This window comes from Muntiacus reevesi, chromosome 14 (genome assembly GCF_963930625.1).
Source record: "Muntiacus reevesi chromosome 14, mMunRee1.1, whole genome shotgun sequence".
NCBI lineage: Eukaryota > Metazoa > Chordata > Mammalia > Artiodactyla > Cervidae > Muntiacus > Muntiacus reevesi.
In genome coordinates, this window is record NC_089262.1 from 21,585,444 (window position 1) to 21,613,133 (window position 27,690).

Here is a 27,690-nt window from a genome sequence, read left to right on the forward strand (position 1 = left end):
GCTATCTATCAAATTCATCCCCTGCTGTCCCCTTCTCCTTTTATTTTCAAACTTTCCTAGCATCCAAGTCTTTCCCAATGGGCTGACTCTTCATATCCATTGGCCAAAGTATTGAAGCTTCAGGAACAGTCCTTGCAATGAATATTTAGAGTTTATCTCCTAATGTAGGAGATGCAGGTTCAATTCCTGGGTTGGGAAGATACCCTGGAGAAGGAAATGGTCACACACTCCAGTATTCTTGCCTGGGAAATCCCAAGTACAAAAGAGCCTGGAAGGCTACAGTTCATGGCGTTGCAAAAAGTCGAACACAGTTTAGGGATTAAACATTCCTCCGGTAACCAGACTCAAAATATAGAATTTCAGTAGGTGGCTTAGATAGTAAACAATCTACCTTCAGTACAGGAGACCCAGGTTCTATCCCTGGATTGGGAAGATCCTCTGGAGAAGGAAATGACTACCCACTCCAGTATCCATGCCTGGAGAATCCAATGGACACAGGAGCGTGGTGGGCTATACTCCATGGGGTCTCAAAGAATCAGACACAACTAATGGAATCACACACACACACACACACACACACACACACTGATACTTCCATTTAGCCGAGTATACCTATTACATGGTCAGTCAATAGAGTTCCTTGCGTTTTTTTTCCCCCTTCCATGGCTCTCAGCTCTTCCCACCCCAATCCCCCACTTAATGTGCCACCAAACCTATATGACCTTTTAAAACTAACACGTACAAAAAAAGATGTCCTTTTTATCATAGGGGACTAGAATGCAAAAGCAGAAAATCAAGAGATACCTAGAGTAACAGGTAAGTTTGGCCTTGGAGTACAAAATGAAGTAGGGCAAAGTCTAACAGAGTTTAGCAAGAGAAGGCACTGATCATAGTAAAAACCCTCTTTCAATAACACAAGAGGAAACTCTACATAGAGACATCACCAGATGGTCAATACTGAAATCAGATTGACTATATTCTTTGCAGCCGAAGATGGAGAAGCTCTATACAGTCAGCAAAAAAGTAAAAATGACCAGGAAGTGACTGTGGCTCAGATCATGAACTCCTTTTTGCCAAAATCAGTCTTAAATGGAAGAAAGTAGGGAAAACCACTAGGCCATTCAGGTATGACCTAAAACAAATCCCTTATGATTATAAGTGGGAATGACAAATAGATTCAAGAGATTAGATCTGATAGAGTGCCCAAAGAACTATGAACAGAGGTTCGTTACATTGTACAGGAGGCAGGGATCAAAACCATCCCCAAAGAAAAGAAATCCAAAAACGCAAAATGGTTCTCTGATGAGACATCACAGATAGGTGAGAAAAGAAGAGAAGTGAAAGGTAAAGGAGAAAAGGAAAGATATATCCATATGAATGTAGAATAGCAAGTAGATAAAAGAAAGCCTTCCTAAGTGATCAATACAAAGAAATAGAGGAAAACAATAGAATGGGAAAGATTAGAGATCTCTTCAAGAAAATTAGAGATACTGAGGGAACATTTCTTGCAAAGATGGACACAATAAAGGCTAGAAATGGTATGAACGTAACCTAATGGAAACAGAAGAGGTTAAGAAGAGATGGCAAGAATACACAAAGGAACGATACAAAAGAGATCTTCATGACCCAGATAACCACAACGATGTGAAGTTTACTTAGAGCCAGACATTTTGGGGTGTGACGTCAAGTGGGCCTGAGGAAGCATCACTACAAACAAAGCTAGTGGAGATGATGGAATTCAGCTGAGCTATCTCAAATCTTAAAAGATGATGCTGTGTAAGTGTTACACACAATATGTCAGGAAATTTGGAAAACTCAGCAATGGCCACAGGACTGGAAAAATATAGTTTTCATTGCAATCCCAAAGAAAGGCAATGCCAAAGAATGCTCACACTACCTCACAATTATACTCATCTCACACACTAGCAAAGTAATGTTCAAAATTCTCCAAGTCAGGATCAACAGTATGTGAACCAATAATTTCCAGATGTTCAAGCTGAATTTAGAAAAGGCAGGGGAACCAGAGGTCAAATTTCCAAGAGCTATGGATCATTGAAAAAGAAGAGAATTTCAGGAAAAAGAAATCTACTTTTCCTTCACTACCTATGCTAAAGCCTTTGATTGTGTGGATCACAACAAACGGTGGAAAATTCTTAAAAGAGATGAGAATACCAGAACACCTTACCTGCCTCCTGAGAAATCTGTATGCAGATCAAGAAGCAACAGTTAGAACTGGACATGGAACAACAGACTGGTTGCAAACTGGGAAAGGAGTAGGTCTAGGTTGTATATTATCACTTTGCTTACTTAATTTATAGGCAAATTACATCATGTGAAATGTTGGACTGGATGAAGCACAAGCTGGAATCAAAATTGCTGGGAGAAATATCAATAACCTCAAATATGCAGATGACACCAACCTTATGGCAGAAAGAAAAGAGGAACTAAAGAGCCTTGTGATGAAGGTAAAAGAGGAAAATGAAAAAGTTGGCTTAAAACTCAACATTCAAAAAATGAAGATCATAGCATCCGGTCCCATCACTTCATGGCAAATAGATGGGGAAACAATGGAAACAGGGATGGACTTTAGTTAATCACTGCAGATGGTGACTGTAGAAATGAAATTAAAAGATGATTGCTCCTTGGAAGAAAAGCTATGACAAACCCATACAGCATATAAAAAAGCAGAGGCAGTACTTTTCAACAAAGTCCTTTGCCAACAAATTTCCATATGGTCAAAGCTATGGTTTTTCCAATAGTCATGTATGGATGAGAGAGTTGGACCATAAAGAAGGCTGAGAACCAAAGAATTGATGCTTTTGAACTGTGGTGTTGGAGAAGACTCTAAAGAGTCCATTGGACAACTAGGAGATCAAACCATTCAATCCTAAAGGAAATCAATTCTGAATATTTATTGGAAGGACTGATGCTAAACCTGAAGCTTCAATACTTTGGCCACCTGATGTGAAGAACTGACTTATTGGAAAATACCCTGATTCTGGGAAAGACTGAATGTAGCAGGAGAAGGGGATGACAGAGAATGAGAAAATTGCATGGACATGAGTTTGAGCAAGTTCTGTGAGTTGGTGATGGACAGGGAAGCCTGACATGTTGCAGTCCATGGAGTCTCAGAGAGTCGGACAGGACTGAGCAACTGAACAACCACAGCACTGCTTTAAATCATCATTTCATACAAATGAATGAACATCTAGTAACAGGTTTCTTATCCTTAATCTTTCTTATTTAAAACATATCATACAGCATATTAGCTAAATTAATTTTCAAAAATCCACTTCATCAAGACCCAAATCAACATTTTTAAAATGAGTCTGCTGCTGGGAAGATAATACCTGTACTTGATAATTCATTAATTTGTAGCAATATCTTGAGCCAGATGAGTTTTAAAATTTATTTCATATTATTTCCAATTGTTTAATTTCAAGACTGACATGTAAGTTTTATATGTATAAACTTCTCTTCCACTAATATATAATTCTAAATTTTGCTGAGATAATTATACTTTATTGAATTTCCCTCACTGGTGAATAGGATGCTGTTGTACATATGTGTGTATGTGTGTGTGTGTGATTAAACATTTTTTGAATTAAGTAGTTAATATGTTTATAAAATAGCCTTTCTGAATAAGTTGGGCTAATCACAGTAAAAAAACTAAAGCTAAATTTAGAGTATAAAAATATTATATAAAGAAGCTGTACTTGTCTGAAATTTTAAACAGTTATAATTAGAAGGAATCAATTGGGTTGACACTGCAGTTTAAATATTGCTTGGTGTTAAAAAAAGCTAAAAATTAATTAAATCCTATAACTTCATATTTAGTTAACATACTTTATTATGCAGAACTTCTTACAAAAACTACATTTATTTACTCTCAACAATAATTTAATGCAAATACCACATGAAGTTTAAGATCAATACATTAGCATCCCTTAGCATTCTGCCTTCCCACAATTCCAAACTTTAATGCATATTCATATCTCCTGGGGCTTTTGTTAAATATCCATGATCTCATTCAGTATGTCTTGGGTGAGGCATAGATTTTGCATTTCTAACAACCCCCCTGTAATGTCAATACAGCTGAACCACCTGCTTGGAAGTTCATCATCAAAACATTTGACTTTTTCCTATTTAATGCTTCACAGGCCTAGTGTGCTACTTATTACACTGATGGAAAAATAAAAATAACACTTAAGATGTTGTATTCCAATTGTAGGAAGACCAGAACACATTTTCTAAATAATCAATCATTTTCTGGATATGTTTAACTAGAAGAATCTGTTTTATTCAAACCAACACACATTGCAGCAATTATTCTCATGGTCATACTACACACTATGCTTTCCTCTATACGTACATTTTAGAGCATTTGTCCCATTGAATCTTATTCCATTTCTGCAAACACAGTCTTTATTATTCTTTTGAAATATTTATCATTACTGTTATTTTCTCTATAGAATGTTAATTTTATTACATAGGAAGCCAAGAACAGCAGATCACAAAATAAAATAGGCATTTTGACTTATCTCAATTATTAATTAGGTTTCCACACATAACAGGTGATCAATTAAACTGCAATCCATCCTTAATAAAAGGAATTAGTCATTCTTCAAGTCAGTTGATTATGTTGATTAGGATCTTAATGTTCCAGTTATTATTCCCTTTAATTTTACCATTTATAATCGTAATAGAAAGTGCTAAAGATTATTGAGACTGAACCCAAGCCTCCATGGATGAACAATTTTAATCCTTTTAGAGTTTCATAGCACCAATACAATCTAATGAAATTTCAGCATTGAGAAATAAAGGAACATTTTTCAGGTGTGTTTATACAATTAAAATGAGCCAGTGCATACTAAATACTTCCTTTTTATGCAGCTGATACCATTTTATGCATCTAGTATGAAGCATTTTGCGAGATAATTGAATCAAAGCATTACACTAAGGACTCAAATAATATGAGTCCATATGCTTGATCATATTTTCCAAGAGTTCATTACACATTACCTACTGTGCTCTAATGTCATAGAAAATACATAATTCTACATTGAATATTTATCACTCTATTTTAAGTATGTATTTGCATATGTATCTCTGTTTAGATTGTAAGTTTAAAGCAGAGTCTATGTCTTGCATCCATAGTTGCTAATATGGGGATTGCACAATTGCTGTTTAGTCGTGTCCCTCTCTCTTGTGACCCGAGGGACTGCAGCCCATCAGGCTCCTCTGTCCATGGGATCTCCCAGGCAAGAATACTGGTGTGGGTTGACATTTCCTTCTCCAGGGGATCTTCCTGAGCTAGGGATGGAAACTGTGTCTCTTGCATTAGCAGGTGGATTATTTACCACTGAGCCACCCAGGGAAGCCTAGAGATTGCACAAAGTGTTCAGCAAATGTATTTGAACTGGGTTGAATAATATTGCTTTTCTAAAATATTTCAATGAGAAGGAAACATGGTTCCTCCCCCTTAAAAAATAAAAAATCACAACAACATGTCAAGGACCATTTATACCATTTTATGCTCATATTCTCTTTATATATAACATCACAGCCCTCACACAAGACATTAGTCAAACAATCAACATATCATTGTTGAATGAAAAATAAACTCAAAGATTTGCTAGTCTAAGATAAATTACCAAACATTGTGAGGATTATTGTCAATACAGACAGAATTCCAAGAAGCTTGATCCTTGCTATTCTTCTCAGATTCAGAATCTTCACAGAGTCCCCATTCAGGAGAGATTTTTCCAAATTAATTTTATTCTCCAGGCACGTGGCTTGCACATAAACCAGCAATACACTTCTCCAGCTATACATGCTCACATCTTAACAAGATAATTTGCAAAATAGATATAACCCTTATAAATCCTAGGCAGAGGCTGGATAAAGCTCATGCCGGGGTAAAGAGAAGCACTGCCGAGTGAAACATGTAACTTGGTGAGGCTGCTTTTCTCTAAGATTCTTACTAATAAGGTAAAGAATAGCACCCAAGGGTTTTTGCTATCTTCTCAGCAGCCTTTTTAACTTCAGCAGCCAGTGTGACAGTCCCAGACGTAACTTGATCCACGAACAAGTTAGCACTGCTGATACAGCTGTGACATTACACCTGCTGCTTCCTGGAACTCTTATTCTGCTGTAGTAGGATTTATTTCATTACGTGGCAATTGGTAGCAAGAATACTCTCAGGGTAACTTGAAGATGTTAGGATAAAAGCCATCTGGTACCGAATTTTCTCTGATTCAGGACTTGAACTGTTTCTAAAAAGCAGTGAGTGGAGACATAGGGAAAGAGAGTTTGGGAGTTTGATTAGGCATTCCTACCCACAATGTGTATCATTCCTCATTTTCACATTATTAAGAAAAAATATCCATAGCTGGAAAAGAGAACCCATTGAACATCATTCCCATTCAAATTTGTTTCTATAAAGATTTTCTGTGCATACACTAATACTGTACAAACACACACTGCTCACTTCACCTTACTTTACTATGTGAATGTGTGACATAGGTACTACACTGAGCATTGCAAAATAAGTTCTTATTGCTATACTTGAAAGTGCAAAAACTATACCTGATACTTATTAGTGAAAATTGGTCAAAATTAGTGCACACATGGAGATATACTATAGATCAATAAAATATACCTAAGATAAAAGTATAGTTGTTACATGAGTATAAGAACAGTGATAAAAGATAGATCTTGGTGGCACTGATGAGATAGATGGTCAGGCTTAAATAAAAGAAGCAGTACATTTTATCAACAGTACTTTATAACCCTAAATATGCTTCAATATTTGCACATTACTAGAAAAGCTCAGCAGTGGCCACAGGACTGGAAAAGGTCAGTTTCATTCCAATCACAAAGAAAGGCAATGCCAAAGAATGCTCAAAATACCGCACAATTGCACTCATTTCACATGCTAGTAAAGTAATGCTCAAAATTCTCCAAGCCAGGCTTCAGCAATACGTGAACCATGAACTTGCAGATGTACAAGCTGGTTTTAGAAAAGGCAGAGGAACCAGAGATCAAATTGCCAACATCCGCTGGATCATTGAAAAAGCAAGAGAGTTCCAGAAAAACAACTATTTCTGCTTTATTGACTATACCAAAGCCTTTGACTGTGTGGATCACAATAAACTGGGAAATTGTTAAAGAGATGGGAATACCAGACCATCTGACCTGTCTCTTGAGAAAATTGTGTGCAGGTGAGGAAGCAATGGTTAGAACTGGACATGGAACAACAGACTGGTTCTAAATAGGAAAAGGAGTACTTCAAGGCTGTATATTGTCACCCTGCTTATTTAACTTGTATGCAGAGTACATCATGAGAAATGCTGGGCTGGAAGAAGCACAAGCTTGAATCAAGATTGCCAGGAGAAATATCAATAACTTCAGATATGTAGATGATACCACCCTTATGGCAGAAAGTGAAGAAGAACTAAAGAGCCTCTTGATGAAAGTGAAAGAGGAGAGTGAAAAAGTTGGCTTAAAGCTCAACATTTGGAAAAATAAGATCATGGCACCCATTCCCATCACTTCATGGCAAATAGATGGGGAAACAGGGTCAGACTTTATTATTTGGGGCTCTAAAATCACTGCAGATGGTGATTGCAGCCATGAAATTAAAAGACGCTTACTCCTTGGAAGGAAAGTTATGACCAACCTGGATAGCATATTTAAAAGCAGAGATATTACTTTGCCAACAAAGTTCTATCTAGTCAAGGCTATGGTTTTTCCAGTAGTCATGTATGAATGTGAGAGTTCGACTGTGAAGAAAGCTGAGTGCCGAAGAGTTGATGCTGTTGAACTGTGGTGTTGGAGAAGACTCTTGAGAGTCCCTTGGACTGCAAGGAGATCCAACCAGTCCATCCTAAAGGAGATCAATCCTGGGTGTTCATTGGAAGGACTGATGCTGAAGCTGGAACTCCAATACTTTGGCCTCCTGATGTGAAGAGTTGACTCATTGGAAAAGACCCTAATGCTGGGAAGTATTGGAGGCAGGAGAAGGTGAGGACAGAGGATGAGATGGCTGGATGGCATCACCGGCTCAATGGACATGGGTTTGGGTGGACTCTGGGAGTTGGTGATGGACAGGGAAGCCTGGGGTGGCTGCAATTCAAGGGGTTGCAAAGAGCCAGACACGACTGAGCAACTTAACTGAACTGAACTGAGAAAGGCCATTATAGATAGCTTATGTTACCTCTATATGGAGGCCCATTACATAAAAAGGATTAACTCCAAAATTATATATCAGTAGCTGAAATATACAACTGGCATAGCATTGCATCAGTTATATTTCAACTTCTGAGGACAGAAAGTGACTATTCATCATTTATGTCCATTTTTCATAATGCTTGGCTCAACTCCTATGTAGTAATTTCATCAAGTTTTCAACTGAACCAAAAAGAGAATATGTTAAATATTTTATAAAGCTATCATGCCTAAGTATAGATTCTAGACTAAAGCATTCTATTTTTTTTTTTTAATCCTTGGAGTATTATGTGATATTACGATGAACTCCTCAATGAACTAGTCACAGAAATTGGTATGCATGTGTTTTTACCCATCTCAGTGGGGTAGGTTTAGAATTTTCATTCTATAAATGAGGCTACTGAGGTTCAGAATTATTCTCTTGGCAGTGTTTATGGAGTATTGTCTCTGTGCTTTATATTTTGCAATATGAAAGTTGTTACATTTCAGTGAGAAGCTAGATGGTTCTCAGCATCCAAGAATGAACAGTGTGGATGATGGGTGAAAGGAACATCTAATCTAAACACAGGTGGTCTGAGACATCTTTTTGGAGGAAATCATGACTTAGCTGACATAGGGAAAAGGAAGCAGGGTGTCATTGTGTGTGTATGTGTGTGCGTGGTGTGTGCACACACATACACACAAGTTTGCAGATAAGTGAAGGAATTATACTGAGCTGTGACAACACAGTGGGATGGAATTGTGTTTCAGGAACTAGAAAAATGGGTCATAAGTACATGATGGGTCATGAATAATGTGCAAAATGGAAAAATGTGCAAAGCTCAGAGGAAAAAAGAAGACTATGCAGTGATGAAAGGAAATGATTTCACTTTGTGTGACACAATTCTAAGATGATTAAGTTCATATCTAAATTTAGGCCCAGGTCTACTACCATGTGAATTCCAAATCTTCTAACCTTTCAGCCGCAATTTTCTCCACCACAGCTATGGCTATGTTATGACTTCTATGGACAGTTTGCCTTCATGGGCTTTTTTTGTTGATAAAATAATATTAGAAAACATATTTTTTCAACAGCATTCACATAAAGACACATATGTTAATATTATTTATTGAAGTATTATCTTTGACTTAAAATTCAATTTTTCCTCTGACTTAAAAAATACAAACATTTTTCATAGTCCCCTTCCCCCAAAATAATGAGGATCCTAAGCTCTGTGGCTGCTCTGCGCTTAAGTGTGCTCAGTCGCTCAGTCATGTCCAAATTTTTGCCACCCCATGGATTGTAGCCCTCCTATTCTACCTAATGGAGAAATCAACCCTGACCTTAGCAGCAAACATATGATCAAGTACTTTTAAACTGAACTTCAGAGATAATTTTCCTCTCTTAGAATTTTAGCTGACAGATAGGGAAACAACTTCAAGAGTAATGTTATGTGATGTGCTCAGTCTCCAAGAGTTAGTGTCATAACCAGAAATATAACTCAGGTCACCAGATTTCCCTTGCACTGTTCTGAAATGTCCTGCATCATTTAATAATGAATAGATGTTATTGTGATTAAAACTTACACTTTTAATGCTCTTATCGAGAAGACACCCTGGTTAATTTCCAGTGTGCTGAGCACAAGTAAGACAGGTCCATTGGGAATGGGAGATTTCTGTCACCGCAGGAGGTGTGGAAACTACAGACTGTGGATGTATTGGGACACATGTAGTAAGATTCTGGGTCCGTGCATGCATGCCCAGTGGCTTCAGCTGTGTTCAACTGTTTGCGACTTTATGGACGGTAGCCTGCCAGGCTCCTCTGTACATGGGATTCTCCAGGAAAGAATAATGGAGTGGGTTGTCATGCCTAAAGAATATTTAGTTAAATGTTACTAAAATATTGTGTTGACTTATAGATTCTACCGATTGCTTTTAACTTGAAATACATCACTGACATGTTGAATTTTATGTTTAAATTTATTATTCAAGTCCCCTTGAGAACAAAGATTCAACAGCTAATTTTTCTTTTCTAAGGAGTATGTCTCTGGAAAGCAAGTTGGAATTGGTTAAGACTGTAAGGTAGTTAATAAAAAGGGGATTTTTTACATATAACAGATTCACTTTGCTGCATGGCAGCAACTAACACAACATTGTAAAGCAACCACATTCCAATAAAAATTAACAACGAAAAAGGGCAGAAGTTTGAAATTTTCCTTTAAGAGCATGATTACAATCAGAGGTTGATATCCCCTGTCCTCACTAACTCATACCCAGGTCCTGGTCTTACCACCAATCCCCTCCTAGGTCTCTTGGAATTCCAAATGAAATGCAACTTACAATCTTTCACATAATAAGTTTTATGAATACCCAGTTAAGAAAATTTTGGTGTTTGTATATGTGTATATGACTTTTTTGGTAGCGTAAACATCAGTGGGGAAATTATTATCTGCAATTATTTTTAACCTTTACAGTAGCTTCACTGAATCATTTGATATCCAAATCAAATGGAAAAAAAAATCACTATAACAAAAATCCCTATATTTATTGAAGGTACTAAAGCTGTAGCTTTCAGACATTAAAAGAGGTTATACACTGGCCCCTGAAACAATTATATACTTGACATATGTTCAGTCACAGTCACTGTGGGAACCAGAAGGATTCATCATTTCAATAAGAACTCAGCGGGTTAAGACTAGTGTCAGAAAAAAGGCAGTACATCAGAACTGGACCATTAGGACTCAATCTATAAAATGCCATCTATTCAGTTAATTGCAAAATATCATTTTAAGGCAGAGTGCTACTCAACCTTTCCTAGCTCCCTGGGATAATTTTTATAAATTCTATGTATACTCCATCCACGTGGACAGGAAAAATTTGAATTTTTGCATGAAGATATTTATTATATGGCATTATACCCTGATTTTTTTTAAAATTTTTGTTTATTAATAAAGAGGATAATTGCTTTACAATATTGTATGGTCTCTGCCATACATCAACATGAATCAGCCATAGGTATACATATGTCCCCTCCCACTTGAACCTCCTTCCCACCCAGTCGCACCCTGCTAGGTTGTCATAGAGTACCAGGTTTGAGCTCTCTGTGTCATATAGCAAATTCCCACTGGCTTTCTCTTTTACATACCCTGACATTTCAATCATTCCTCTAAATAGGTATTCTGCATCTTGAGGAAATGCATTTTCCTACTGTTTTGTGTGTGTGTGTGTGTGTCTGTCTGTCTGTCTGTGTGCCATAAATGGCCCCTGATAGACTACGTTAATCAAAGGAAGTATCAATATTATATATCATGCGTTTCCATTTGGAGCCATTTTATTTTCCTGACTTCTACCACCACATGGCTTCCTAGTTAGTGAAAGTGGTAAAGAATCTGCCTGCCAATGCAGGAGAGGCAAGAAACAGGTTCAATTCCTGGGCCAGGAAGATTCCCTAGAGGAGGCAATGGCAATCACTCTAGTATTCTTGCCTGGAAAATTCCATGGACAGAGGAGCTTGGTGGGCTACAGTCCATGGGGCTGGCAAACAGTTGGACAGGACTGAGTGATTTCCACTCACAATGATTATATAACAACAATGTATCTCACTGAAGGACATGTTTCTCATTCCTAACAAGAAACTTCAGAATAATCCTGTTATTTTAAGATGTATATGTGAGAGTGGGTCTGGTAAGACCTTTCTATTGCTAGTAACCAATTGAAAAATTATGTAAAGCTCCACCCAAACTAGTAAGTTGGTCACTCTCCACCCCCCTTCTGATGTCTTGGTCAGAAGTTTTCTGTATCCTTTTTACACTGTAATAAAACTTTTGCCACACAAAGCTCCGAGGGACTGAAGCTGAGTCCCTGGTCTTGAAGCAAAATTCTTTACTTCAGAGATCACAAATCTGACAACATTCACCATAAGCTATCACCATTATATCCACTACTGTGGGCAAGAACCCTTTGAAGAAATGGAGTAGTCCTCATAGTCAACAAATTAATCTGAAATTCAGTTCTTGGGTGGAATCTCAAAAACAACAGAATGATTTCTGTTCATTTCCAGTGTAAACCATTCAATATCACAGTAATCCAAGTCTATGCCCCTACCACTAATGCTGAAGAAGCTGAAGCTGAATAATTCTATGAAAACGTCCTAGAACTAACACCAAAAAAAAGATTTCCATTTCATCATAGGTGACTGGAATGCAAAAGTAGGAAATCAAGATATACCTGGAGTAACAGGCAAGTCTGGCTTTGGAATACAAAATGAAGCATGGCAAAGGCTATAAGAACTTAGACAAGAGAAGGCTCTGCTCAGAGCAACACCCTCTTCCAACAACACAAGAGAAGATTCTACACATGCACATCACCAGATGGTCAATACCGAAATCAGATTGATTATATTCTTTGCAGCCGAAAATGAAGAAACTCTATACTAGTCAGTAAAAGCAAGGCCGGGAGCTAACTGTGACTCAGATCACGAACTCCTTAATGCAAAATTCAGACTTAAATTGAAGGAAGTAGGGAAAACCTCTAGACCTTTGAGGTATGACCTAAATAAAATCCCTTATGATTATACAGTGGAAGTGAAAAAGAGACTCAAGGAATTAGATCTGATAGACAGAGTACCTGAAGAACTATGGGCAGAGGTTCCTAACATTGCATAGCCGGTGGTGATCAAAGCTTTTCTAAGTGGTCTATGTATATAAATAAAGAAAAACAGTAGAATTGGAAAGACCAGAGCTCTCGTCAAGAAAATTAGAGATACAAAGGGGATGCTTCATGCAAAGATGGGCACAAAAAAGGACAGAAATGGTATAGACCTAACAGAAGCAGAGAGATTAAGAAGAGGTGGCAAAAATACACAGAAGAACTGTACAAAAAAGATCTTAATGACCCAGACAACCATGATGGTATGATCACACACCTAGAACCTGACATCTTGGAGTGGGAAGTCAAGAGGGCCTTAGGAAGCATCACTAAGAACAAAGCTAGTGAAGGTGATGGAATTCCTGCTGAGCTATTTAAAATCTTAAGCAATGATGCTATTAAAGTGCTGCACTCAATATGCCAGCACATTTGGAAAACTCAGCAGTGGCCACAGGACTGGAACAGGTCAGTTTTCATTCCAATCCCAAAGAAAGGCAATCCCAAAGAATGCTCAAACTACAGCACAATTGCACTCATCTCACATGCTAGCAAAGAAATGCTCAAAATTCTCCAAGCCAGACTTCAACAGTACTTGAACTAAAAACTTCCAGATGTTCAAGCTGGATTTAGAAAAGGAAGAGGAACCAGAAATCAAATTGCCAACATCTGCTGGATCATGAAAAAAGCAAGGGAATTTTGAAAAGCATCTATTCATGCTTCATCGACTACACTAAAGCCTTTGACTGTGTGGATCATAGCAAACTGTGGAACAATTTTTAAAGAGATGGGAATACCAGACCACCATACCTGCCTCCTCAGAAATCTGTATGTAGTTCAAACAACAAAGAGAACTGGACATGGAACAATGGACTGGTTCCAAAATGGGAAATGAGTACATCAAGGGCATATTGTCACCCTGTTTATCTAACTTATATACATCATTCCAAATGCCAGTCTGAAGCACAAGCTGGAATTAAGATTGCCAGGAGAAATATCAATAATCTCAAGTAGGCAGATGACACTACCCTAATGGTAGGAAGCAAAGAGAAACTAAAGACTCCAAAGAAAATGAAAGAGGAAAATGAAAAAGCTGGCTTAAAACTCAACATTCAAAAAACGAAGATCATGGCATCCAGTCCCATCACTTCATGGCATATAGTAGGAGAAACAATGGAAACAGTGACAGACTTTATTTTCTTGGGCTCCAAAATCACTGCAGATGGTGACTGCAGTGATGAAATTAAAAGATGCTTGCTCCTTGGAAGAAAAGCTATGACAAATCCACACAACATATTAAAAAGCAGAGATATTACTTTGCCAACAAAATCTGTCTACTCAAAGTTATGGTTTTTTCAGTAGTCATGTATGGATGTGAGAGTTATACCATAAAGAAAGCTGAGCAGTGAAGAATTGTTGCTTTTGAGCTGTGGTGATTCTTGAGAGTTCCTTGGACTTCCAGGAGATTAAATAAGTCAATCCTAAAGGAAATCAATCCTGAAAATTAACTGGAAGGACTGATGCTAAAGCTGAAGCTCCAATACTTTTGACCACGTGATGTGAAGAGTTGACTCATTAGAAAAGACCCTGATGATGGGAAAGATGGAAGGCAGGAGAAAGATGGGACAACAGAGGATGAGATGATTGGAGAGCATCACTGAATCGATGTGGTTTTGTGCAAGCTCCTGAAGTTGGTGATAGACAGTGAAGCCTGGTGTACTGCAGTCCATGGGGTCACAAAGAATCGGACATGACTGAGTGACTGAACTGACTGATGTAGAATAAACCAGCCTCAAAACACATATATAGTACATGATCTCATATACATAACATTCTTGAAAAAGTAAAAGTCTAGAGAAACACACCACAGATTAATGGTTTCTAGGGCATTCAATTCAGTTCAGTTGAGTCGCTCAGTTGTGTCCAACTCTGTGACCCCATGAACTGCAGCACACCAGGCCTCCCCGTCCATCATCAACTCCTGGAGTTCACCCAAACCCATGCCCATCGAGTCGGTGATGCCATCCAACCATCTCATCCTCTGTCCTCCCCTTCTCCTCCTGCCGTCAATCTTTCCCAGCTCTTCACATCAGGAGGCCAAAGTATTGGAGTTTCAGCTTCAGTATCAGTCCTTCCAACAAACACCCAGGACTGATCTCCTTTAGGATGGACTGGTTGGATCTCCTTGCAGTCCAAGACTCTCAAGAGTCTTCTCCAACACCACAGTTCAACGGCATCAATTCTTCAGTGCTCAGCTTTCTTCATAGTCCAACTCTCACATCCGTACATGACCACTGCAAAAATCATAGCCTTGACTAGACAGAACTTTGTTGGCAAAGTAATGTCTCTGCTTTTTAATATGCTGTCTAGGTTGGTCATAACTTTCTTTCCAAGGAGTAAGCATCTTTTAATTTCATGGCTGCAATCACCATCTGCAGTTACTGTGGAGCCCAGAAAAATAAAGTCAGCCACCGTTTCCACTGTTTCCCCATCTATTTGCCATAAAGTGATGGGGTCGGATGCTATGATCTTGGTTTTCTGAATGTTGAGCTTTGAGCCATTTTCACTCTCCTCTTTCACTTTCATCAAGAGGCTCTAATTTAGTTCTTCTTCACTTTCTGCCATAAGGGTGGTGTCATCTGCATATCTGAGGTTATAATCATCACAAATTGACACTAGGAAACTTTTGATGATTATGGCAACATTCTCTTTCTTATCTGTTATGGTTGTTTTTAGTGTCTACATATTTGTCAAAATTCATAGAATTTTATATTAAAAAGGATGATTTTTACTGTTTGCAAATTATATCTTTGTACAAATGACCAGCCAATGAAAATGTGCTCAACATCATTGAAATCTCACCTCACACCTGTCAAGAGGCCTATTATTATTAAAAGGATAAATGCCATTATAAATGCCAGTTTTTAAAAAGGATATTTACCTTTATTGCACTTTCCTTTATGACCTAATAAATATTTTATTAATTAAGCATTTAAGAATGTGCACTTGTATAAATTATTCAGGTGACTAAAAGCACTGCATAATATTTATACATCTAAATATTCAATTTTTAGAAAAGGTTTATCATTTCTGAAATTTTATTCTTATCAGTTGGATCCTTTATTTTACTCTGAGAGGCTGGCATTATGAAAGAAAAAAAAAAGTCCTAAATTCTATGCCCCATCTCAATTCCTGTTATTATTTTACTCTAGCTAGTTATCAATTGTCAAAACAACAGGTTAAACCTAGCACCTAACAGTGTGCCAAATCTCTTTTGGAAAGAAACTTCCATAATCTCTTCAGGACTTTATTTCCTCAGCTTGATCTGGACACTCACAGTTTCCAAAATGAGGGAGTCAGTGCAATAGAGCATAAAATATGAGGGCTCTGAAAGCCCATGCCTGCTTAGGGGAGTGTGTAATTTAATAAAGTGTTCATTGATGTCAGCACACTGACTCATCACACTTATGTTGATGTCGCAGCCTGCAGCACAGAGACTCCTACTGCTAATTAGATGACTGAAGCAAGATTATATTTCCCTTGGAGATAGACACAAAGGCAAGAGAGTTATTCTCAAAGGTATTTTCAATTTACAAGTATTTGATGGGACAGAACCAAAATAGGAGCAGGCACACTGTAGGGGCGGCCAACTAGGGAAATGAACTCGACACAGTTGCATTATTTACAAGAATGAAAGTTATAAAAGACACCACCAGGCTTCTATTGTTCCTACTTTATTCCCACATAGATTTCTAACATAAATTATGAAGAAGGAATAATATTTTTACGGCTTACATGCTAAGTTTTTTAACAATTCCTTGTAAATCCCAGAAAAATTCAAGAGCTCTGAGTTGAAATCCATATGTTGGACTTTACACTTTGTTATCTCAGAACATCTGTTAGTTATACCTTTTATAATTATGTTCAAAAAAGTCAAATGAATGATATCTCAAAAGAAGTTGAATTATATATCAGTCACAGAGTTAGGAGAGGCTTTTCACCTAAGATCATACAAATGAAAGCTTTGCTCATATTGAAGCAAAAGCAAATCTCTGTGATAATTTTCATCAAAGGGTTGTAATACTCTAAATATTTTATCTCATAACCTGACCTAAATATTAAAGATTATCTGGTGATAAAAATTATTTACTCAGTATTATTGTAAAGATGATTTTATATTTTTAAAGCAAGCCCTCAATTTTTATTCATTTATTTTGTATTTGATAACATCGAATGGAAACTTTACTTGCCTGATAATGTTTGAACCCTCAGTTTGCTATGAAATACTTTGACAAGAAATATTATTAGAAGAAAGGAAACTACTAAACAGTGTGTATGAGGTAATGTTTCATATTTTTGTAATACTAACATGGACATATTCTTACAAAAGAGAGTAAATTGTAGACAGAATTATCCCGTTTTTAAAAAGGCATTCCTTTTATTTTTTTAATTTTTGGCTGTACCACATGGTAAATATTGTTCCCTGATCAGAGATTGAACCTGTGTCCCCTGCATTGGAAATGTGGAGTCTTAACCACTGGACTGCCATGGAAATCCCCAGCATGATCCCGTTTTAAACCAGTGCTAATGAGAAAAGAGTGCTAATGAGAAAAGGTATGGAATAATAATTGATTTGTTAGGAAACTGAGACATCTCTCTTGACTTTTCTTGTTGTCAATACATGTTTCTCGCTAATGTTTTAATTTACTTATTTTATTCTGGTTTTTTTTTAAGCAAACAAGTTCAAAACAGTGCAAATTTTACCATTCTGATCTGTCAGTGAAAAGAAACCATTAACAGTTTTATCATTCTGTTACTTAATCATTTTAATGAACAACTCTTTAATATTATAGCTTGTAAAAACCAGATACTGTATAAATAATCAGGATTTAAAAGGTATAATGATACTCTTTTACCTATGTTTAAAATTCATTAGGGAAAATAGAGGAAAATGAATAAGCAGCATTTTTAAAGTTATTAAACTTTGAGCATTTAAAAAATTCCCATTACATGTCCTCGTTGCCACACCCCAACTGATTTAACATTATTCTTTGGGCTAGAGATTTCAGGTATCAGGCTCTGAGGGTGTGAAAAGAATAAGATTGTGATTACTTAGCATGGAATTTTAAATTGTACTTTCCTCAGCAAAAACATCAGTATTTGCAAAATAAGTGCCTTGAAAGTCAGTAATTATTGTATTTGCAAAGCTTTCCTAATTACCTCAGTGTGGAGAGAACGATAAAATGTAGGATAATTCCCACATCACTGGAAAGGGAGAGATCACTATAGATTCTGAAAAATGGCTCCTGTGATAAGAAATAGAATGTAGAATGATCAGTGGTCAAATAGTGTCAGTCTCCAGCCCCTGGCACCTTCTTCCTTTTCCATGACCAAGTCAACATCCTTGAGGCTTGACGGAGGAAAAGTTAGAAGCACAGACTGGGAGGTAGAAAAAAAAAAATGACTGAAAAATGTATCTAGCCTCACAGACCTCTATATAACTGAGCATATTGTGAAGAAGAAACTCCAGAACTAGTTTTGTCTTGAGACAGTTCTAGAAAACCAACTTTTATATGAGCAATTATCATACACTAACTATTGAGCATATTAAAAAGCAGAGACATTAGTTTGTCAACAAAGGTCCATCTAGTCAAGGGTATGGTTTTTCCAGTGGTCATGTGTGAATGTGAGAGTTTGACTGTGAAGAAAGCTGAGGGCCAAAGAATCGATGCTTTCAAACTGTGGTGTTGGTGAAGACTCTTGAGAATCCCTTGGACTATAAGGAGATCCAACCAGTCCATCCTAAAGGAGACCAGTCCTGGGTGTTCATTGGAAGGACTGATGCTGAAGCTGAAACTCCAATACTTTGGCTACATCACGCGAAGAGTTGACTCATTGGAAAAGACCCTGATGCTGGGAGGGGTTGGGGGCAGGAGGAGAAGGGGATGACAGAGGATGAGATGACGGATGGCATCACCGACTTGATGAACATGAGCTTGAGTAAAGAGTTGGACAGGACTGAGCGACTGAACTGAACTGAGATCAGTTAAAGGCCCAGCACCCTCCCTCAATCTCACCTCTTAATTTACATTTCTTTACCTCTTTATCATTTCCCATCTTTCTTCCCCACCCACTAAGTGCAAGTAAGTACAAGACACTTAAAATCTTGGGGTTTTGGACTGTGAAAAATAAAACCTTGAAAATGAGAATATTGCCAGGAAATATTTATGGATGTTAGTATGAAGTTTTCACCAGAAATAAATCAATATATAATCTCTGTATTCAGGGATCCTAATTCCATTTGGTGGGTCTATTTAACTTTGCCATTCAGAGGAAATGTAATGTTTTATTCATAAGTGTTTTTGAAATAGAGGCCAAGCATTCATATTTATAATATGAAAAAAACATTAATATTTAAATATCTATCTCTAAATTTAATCAAATGCAATTAGCATAATGGAAGCAGAAATACAGATGACCCTAGTTAATATTTTCAGATGGACTATAAAACTACTGTTTATTGAAACTAAGATTATATAATTCAATTTATATTTAAGAAGCTATTTAATATGATGCTATTTTCTGTAGCCCAACTCATGTATCTTGAAGATTCTTTGCCTTATTTCTCTGATTTACATAATTAGAAATTAATTTACAGGAGTTTAAGAATGAATTGAAAAAAAAAAAAAGAATGAATTGAGACTCTTCTGGTGGCTCAGATGGTAAAAGCATTCTGCCTACAATGCGGGAGACCTGGGTTCCATCCCTGGGTCAGGAAGATCCTCTGGAGAAGGAAATAGCCATCAACTCCAATATTCTTGCCTGGAAAAGCCCATGGAAGGAGGAGCCTGGTAGGTTACAGTCCATGGGGTCACAGAGTCAGATAAGACTGACAGTGATTTCACTTTCACTTTCATTTTTCCTTTCAAGAATAGATCTAGCACTTGTGAAAGTACCTTCCTCAATAGTTCAGTTCAGTTCAGTCGCTCAGTCGTGTCCGACCCTTTGCAACCCCATGAATCGCAGCACGTCAGGCCTCCCTGTCCATCACCAACTCCGGAAGTTTACTCAAACTCATGTCCATCGAGTCAGTGATGCCATCCAGCCATCTCATCCTCTGTCATCCCCTTCTCCTCCTGCCCCCAATCCCTCCCAGCATCAGGGTCTTTTCCAATAATTCTTCGCATGATGTGGCCAAAGTATTGGAGTTTCCGCTTCAGCCTCAGTCCTTCCAATGAACACCCAGGACTAATCTCCTTTAGGATGGACTTCTTAAAGTATACTAAATGTTTCTCTGCTGTCACTGAAGGATCAACAATTAGTGTTTAGTAAAAGAAAACAGAAAAAGTACAAAAAAGCTTCTTCAGAGCCAACACTGACTGAGTGCTATCATATGCCAAACACATTTCTACATAGTTTAGATGCTGTTTTTCATCTTAGATTATTTACTGTTCTAATATTTATTCCTAGGACCAAGCATGGATCTTTGAACACATAGTCACTCAACAAATTCTTACAAAACACTTTATATATTTCCCTAATAGAATACTTACAACTTGATTATATTAAATATTAATCACATTGACTTGATAAAGAAGTCTGAGGGATTAAGTAACATATCTAATGCAATATAGCTAGTAAGTAGCAAAACTCAGATTTTAAAAGTTATTCTCTTCTGTTAATTATACTATCTTCTAACAGTAGACTGTTTATTACTTAAACAACAGCAAAAACATAAAAGAGAGAATAAACAGGATCATTAGACAAATTGCTAAATTCCTGTCTATTTTTCAGAGTAGATTTTTTGTTAATAGTAGTGATAGGTACGCTTCTAAATGGTTTCCAAAGATCTCTCCCTCTTGGTCTTCATACCCATGTGTAGCTCCTTCCTCTTGAATGTGAGCTGGCTAGTGACTTGCTTCTCATCAATACAATACAGGAAAAGTGACGGGATATTAATTTCAAAAATTGCATCTTACATCTTAATAAGAGTCTCTCTCTACTCTGTTCTCTGCTTGTACGTTTGCATGATTAAGTTGCCATGAAGGAAAGAATCATCTGCAAAGAACTGACACCAGCCTATGGCCAGTAACCATCAAAACCCTGGGGCCCTCAGTCTGATAACCAGTAAGGAGCTGAATCTTGCCTACAACTATCCATTCAGTTGCTTACGATTATACAAAAATATACAGGAAAGAGACAAAGAGTCCTAGTGACCCACTAGAAGTAACAATAGTTTCCTAAACCCCAATAAATGCTATAATTATTGTGGTTCCAATTGCAATGTGTGCCATTTTTTAAAAACAAAAATTTTTTGGGTATAAATTCCATTTCTTATGGCTTCATCCAGTCAATTCAAAGATGCATTTTTTTTCACATTTTACCATCCTTAAACACAGAAAATCTCTTTCAATTAACACAAAATAACAGTGCTCATACATCTGATGAATCATAACAACTTACAAATGTGTTAATAATATACATTTTCAATATTCTGTGTAGTTCTATAATATTGGTGTAAAAAAAAAGCTCATGAAAACAATGGTCTTTAGAAATTAAGAAATCAATTCCTGAAAATATATAGCCCTCAACTTTATAAACATATTTCTTATAGCAATTTAAATAGTAATTTTTTGCCTTCGTTCAGGTATATTGGTGTGGTCCCATTTAATCAATATAGTGAAACTGATGTAACACAAATTGAACTTTGGGAATAATAATATAAGTTTTGTAGTCCATCAAAAACACATGTGGTAATAACATCTTCTGATGGAATACTACTCATATTTTTGAGCCTTTTTAAAAGGATGATTGGAATTCCTTTATCAGGACTGCACAGTACCTATTTGCAAAGCATGAAGACACACCCCTGAGAGATATTACTCACAGCTACTGTTTCTGAGACAAACTTCAAGTAACTGACAGTGGAACTCATTGTCATCATCTAGGATAATCCTATAGCTTTTCCATAGAGACAAAATGCTAAAGAGTGCAATATAGTGATTTTCACTCTACCCTTACTGGAGGTATCTGTTTCTCAAAACTAAAATGGATAATTGAAGTGCAAATCAGCAATAGAAAATTCGTGGAGATTTGCTGAGGTATCAACACCAAATCTTTACTACTTGTTTTGTTTGACTATGCAATTAGTGAAAGTATCTTGAAATAATTCAGGAGAAATAATACATTTGTACTTGCTGCTGTTAATACATCTATGAGCAAGTATAAATAAATGGGTGGTTAGATAAGATTCATTTTCACTGTAGTATGATTCATTTTTATAGCCTTTCTTGCAAAGAGAGAGACTAAATCATCTTTATTTTCTATGTGTTTTCTTTTCTTCAATTTCCAAAATTTTGTTCATTGTTTTCATTGTATTCTTGCTATTGTTTGATTTGCAAGCATCCTCTTCACTGAAAAAAAAGGAATTGATAGTTTTAATCTACCACAAAAATGAAAGAATATCCTTGGAAATATCAGGGGTAGCTGGTGAAGACAGTATTTAGGAATTGGGCAATGTTGTTACCTAGGGCATCCTGGTGATTATCTCAAGCTTTAAATGAACTAATTTGGGGGCATATTATTTAATGGCATTCATGAATCAGTCTTTTATGAAGATACAATACACAGCACAGATGAGCTTTTTTTCACCATTTTTTTTTTTTTTTTTTTTGACATTTGCAGAAGCCTGCGAAATGGGTCATAGATCAATCTCACCATATTTTCTCTGCTGTTGCCTTTCACAACCTTCTCATGGTTGGGGCCACCATCTGATGAAGCAAGAATTCAGCTTTGTTTTCCAGACAAAGTACACAGAGAACCAGGCACATGTGTGCTCAGTAGCTAAGTCGTGTCCAACCCTTTGCAATCCTGTGGACTGTAGCCCGCCAGGCTCCTCTGTCCATGGGATTTCCAGGCAAGAATACTGGAGTGGGTTGCCATTTCCTTCTCCAGGGATATTCCCCATTCAGGGATTGAACCCACATCTCTTGTGTCTCCTGTATTGGCAGGCAGATTCTTTACCACTGAGCCACCTGAGAAGGTTAATGGTGTCTACAATAATTCTCTCTGCCTGCTAGACTAAAATGTTGTATGTGTGGATGGATTCTGGGAACCTGTTTAAGCTGAGGTGTAGTGCAAAACTTATGTTTACCATTATTTTCATTTTTTCATTTGGCCACTCTCTGGTTCTGTGAAAATCTAAGAGAGTAGGGCTCATTTTCTGTAGTGTCCTCCCTCATTTTCCTACTGGCTAGAATAATAGCTGAAGATATGGTCTTTGGCTTCAACCATCAGGTCACCTTCAACTGTAGGGTCAAGTGTCTGCAGGTATTTGCACCTTCTGATGTCACTGGTACGTATATGTGACCACCTCCACAACTCGTTAACATTCATTCCTAACTCTGCTTGCTTTCTTTTTAAATTAACTTTTTTGAGGACACATTAGACAGAAAATTTCATATATCTAATGCTTGCATTTTGGTGAGTTTGAACATATGCATACATCCATGAAATCCTCACTGTGAACAAGATAATAAACCTATCCTTCACCTCCAAAAGATTTCTAGAGTCTCCTTGCTTTTCTTGTGCGTATGTGGTTAGAGCATGCTATCTGCCTCCTTAGCAAGTTTTTAAATGTACAACACAGCGTTGTTAACTGAGATGACAACCCACTCTAGTACTCTTGCCTGGAAAATCCCATGGACGGAGGAGTGTGGTAGGCTACAGTCCATGGGGGTCACAAAAAATCGACCCGACTGAGCGACTCCACTATGTTGTATAGCACATCTTTAGAAGTTACTCATCTTGTATAAATGTAACTTTGTACCCCTTAAACAGCTCCTCATTTCTTCCACTGCCCCATCTTCTCAGAATAGACAAGTATTCACAATGCATTATAATATTGTTCCTGCCTGTTTCTCTATATTCATTTCTCATCTATTTGTGCTGACTGATCTTCTAGTACAGTGGACTCCATTCATTTCACCCAATACTTAGTCCATTTCTCATCTCAACTTAAATATCACCTTCTCAAAAATGTCTGATGATTCTACTTAAAACTGGCCCTCAGAGACATTTTCCTTCACTTCATATCATTCCTTTTATATTTTTCATTACAGGGTAATATTATTGTTAATTTGCCTACTGTTCATGTATTATCTGTCCCTAAAATGTATTCTACACAAACACAAGAATCTAATGTTTATTATGTTATGTTTCAGCCACAATGCACAGAGCAGTCTTGGCATGTTTGCAGAACAATGTCTGTTAGCAACAAATCAAATAAAACAAAGAAAGAAAGAATAACTTTAATTCTTTTCTAAGGCCTGGGAGCTTCCCTGAAACTTTCAATATTTATCATGGATGGTGCTTTCTGAGACCTCAATCTTCTCTTGATTTCCGATTAAGTATGGATTCACTTTCAAGTGTACCCATTAGACTGATTCTTTTTATACTATTTATGTGATAAATTGATTCGTTATGTAATTCAACCTAGTGGTCAAGGTTGAGTATGCCATATCTTTTGAAAATTAAGGCGTGAAGCAGTAAGTGGTTCTTAACTGTGATCAGGCATAGCAGATATTCACTACCCAAATGTTTGGCAAATACAGATTATGATTTGACTACAGAGTTTTTAATTTATCTTTTCACATTGCCAAAGTACAAGCATGCTTTCTGTTTTAATTACTTAAGATTATATCCATGGCAACTATACTTTTTAACACAAATGTTACTTATAATTATCTGTTACACTTTTTCAAAAAAAAAAGTATATATTCCATTACAATGCATGGACTTAGGCTTTCTTTGGTAAGTTAAAAAAAGAGGGAGGGTCTAGTTTTGGTAATTTTTAATAGTCATCCAAGTTGAGGACAAAGGTGAACTTCAGTTACCTCATTTCTCTGCTGCAAGCAATATTTAAATGTTCACTAAGTTACTGAAAGGAGAATGATTTTATGGGTTTTCTGAGGATAATGAGCATCAGAAATTTGTTTCTACAGCAATACATTTGTATTGTGGTTAGTATTATGGTTTTCAAGAGGTTTTTTTTTTTTTTTGCATTTTAAGGGAAGAACACTGAATACAAGTTCTACACTTGAGAATTTCTTAAATATGAAAGATGATAAAACAAAGGAGAAGAAGTACACAATAAATCAATATAAAAACAAGTCTAGCACTGATAAGTATCAATGATGTCACTAGAGGGTAAGAGTTATTACTAGGTTGGGATTGCTTTGGAAAATCTGAACATAACTAATACTTTCCATGTTAATAAAAAAGTATTGTATGATCAATTGCTATTCTGTGAGAATTTTGATGTGAAACAAAATGAAATTTATTCTCCAGAATGTTTTGGTAGGCATTCAAAAGCTTTAATTGATTCCAGATAAACAGGAGTATCAAATTCATATATCAAATAGACCACTGGACTAAGGCCAAAATTTTGTGCTTACCCATTTGTATGTCAGCTAAATTTACTCTATGCTATGACCACAGATTACACTGATGCTCAGAGTACATGCATCATTCTTTCCTCTAGCATCTCTCTTATGAGCAGGCCTTCTTTCTTTTTCAAGAATGTCTAAGCAATATAGTGATTTGAGAAAAACACAAATCTCTCATATTATGATTCCATTTAACATCTCCTTTTTTTTCTTTTAAAAAAAAGTTTCTTTTAAAAAAAGAGTTTCTTTAAAAAAAAAAAAACTAGTTTAATTGCAATGTCTTTTTCTTTTCAAATGCCATGCAGTACATACACACACACACACACACACACACACACACACATATAGTTTTCAAATGTTTACAATGTTGTGCTAGTTTCTGCCATGACCTTCCATGCTTAGTTGCTCAGTTGTATCTGACTTTTTGCACCTCCATGGACTGTAGCCCATCAGGCTCCTCTGTCCATGGAATTCTCCAGACAAGAATACTGGAGTGGGTCGCCATTCCCTTCTCCAGGGGATCTTCCCAACCCAGGGATTGAACTGGGGTCTCCTGCATTGCAGGCAGTTTTTTTACTGCCTGAGCCACCAGGGAAGCCCAAACAACAATGCAAATCAGTGATAATTATATGTACATCTGCTCTCTCAATAGCCCCCCTCCCCTCCCCCATCCCATCTCTCCAAGGCATCTCATCCTTTTAAAACACGCATCCCTTTTGTGCAAGGCCACTCCTGAAAAGAATGGCAAATACAGCCCCTTGCAAATGCAAGTTGTGTATGCCTAGAGAACTTACAGCAGTTTTTCAACAATAGGACTGGTGATATTTTGAACTGAGTAATTCGTGGTTGTGGGAGGCCATTCTGTGGAATGCATCCCTGGCCTCCAAACCCTAAGGCCAGTGGCAATGCCCCCCTGCTTAACTGTGACAGACAAAAATATCTCTGCATAGTGTCAAACATTCTCTGGGGGAGGAGGAGGAAAACTGCCCCCAATTAAGAACCACAAGATTGCAAAATTACCTAGAATATTTATATTTAGATGGGTAATTTAATTAAGCACTCAAAGCAAACTCTAAGCAAAATGTGCACATTTAAAGGAAAAAGAAAACTGAAATCAGCACCTGGCTAAAGTCCTAAAAAGAAGCAGGCCTTAAGCATATGTTTGTTAATTAATTTGTATGCAATCTTACAGTGGAATCCAATGTTTTTATAGGATATTTTTTTCTATTTTTCCATTTCTAAGCTATTTTCGTAAAAGCTTGCAATTCAAAATGACCTCAGGATTAATCTAATCCATATCAGTAACTGTACAAATGCAAAATATGAGTCATCATTCCCCAAAGATTTCTACTAGCATAGCTGATCCAATCACCCAAAACTCAAGATACCAGTCTCACACTAAAATTCTTGAAACATTCTGTATACCCTCAAGCTTACACGTAGGATCTCTCCAGGGATACAATAAACCAAAACTCAGGAAAATACTGAAAAGTTTCTTTACACTAAAGTGTATGGTTGCTAAGGCTTAGTAAGGTTCTACTCTGTTTTAATTGGCAGAAACACAAGATGCAAAAATTGACAGGAAGTTTTATGTGGGAGAAGGCAGAGTCAAGAATGCGTTAGGTTAGGAGGGGTCCAAAAATTCCCTTTCAGTGACTTTCAGTAAGCAACAGCATACAGAATACATTTATTAGAGGTTTTACCCTGACTCAGTCTCTATCTTTATTTTCATCTTGGTTTTCATTGAAATGCATTTACTCAACAAGTGAAAAATTATTGATTTTTGGTGTTGGGGAATAATGACATTAAAATATCTTTTGTGGTATTTTTGATGACTTAGTGATCTTGGTTTATTTGATATTTTTCAATACTCATAAATACCTTCCCAAATTCAAAAAGAAACAGTTGATACTAATTTAAAGCATGAAAAATGCATACATGCATTTAACTTGGCTGATAAAATTAGTTGATTATTTGAAATAAAATTAGATCTTCATCACCTAGGAATGTCAACAAAATCTAAATGACTTAAAGAGTAAATGTACATGAAAGGTTTTGAGAGTAAATCCTAGGAGTTTTCATTGCAAGAGAAATTTTCTTTTCTTTTATTTTGTATACATATGAGATAATGGACATTCCTTAACTTACTGTGATAATCATTTCATGAAGTACATCTGAATCATTATGCTGTACATCTAAAATTTACTCAATGCTGTCAATTACACTTTAATAAAACTGGAAGAAAAAAAAGAGTAAAAGGAAAATATTGTTTAATATTTTTCAGATTCACAGAATGAAGGAACAAAAGAATAGAAAAACATCTAGCTATAAATTAAAGGAAGATGATACAAAGAAATAATGAAATAATCATTTCTAAGTTTTCAATTGCTTC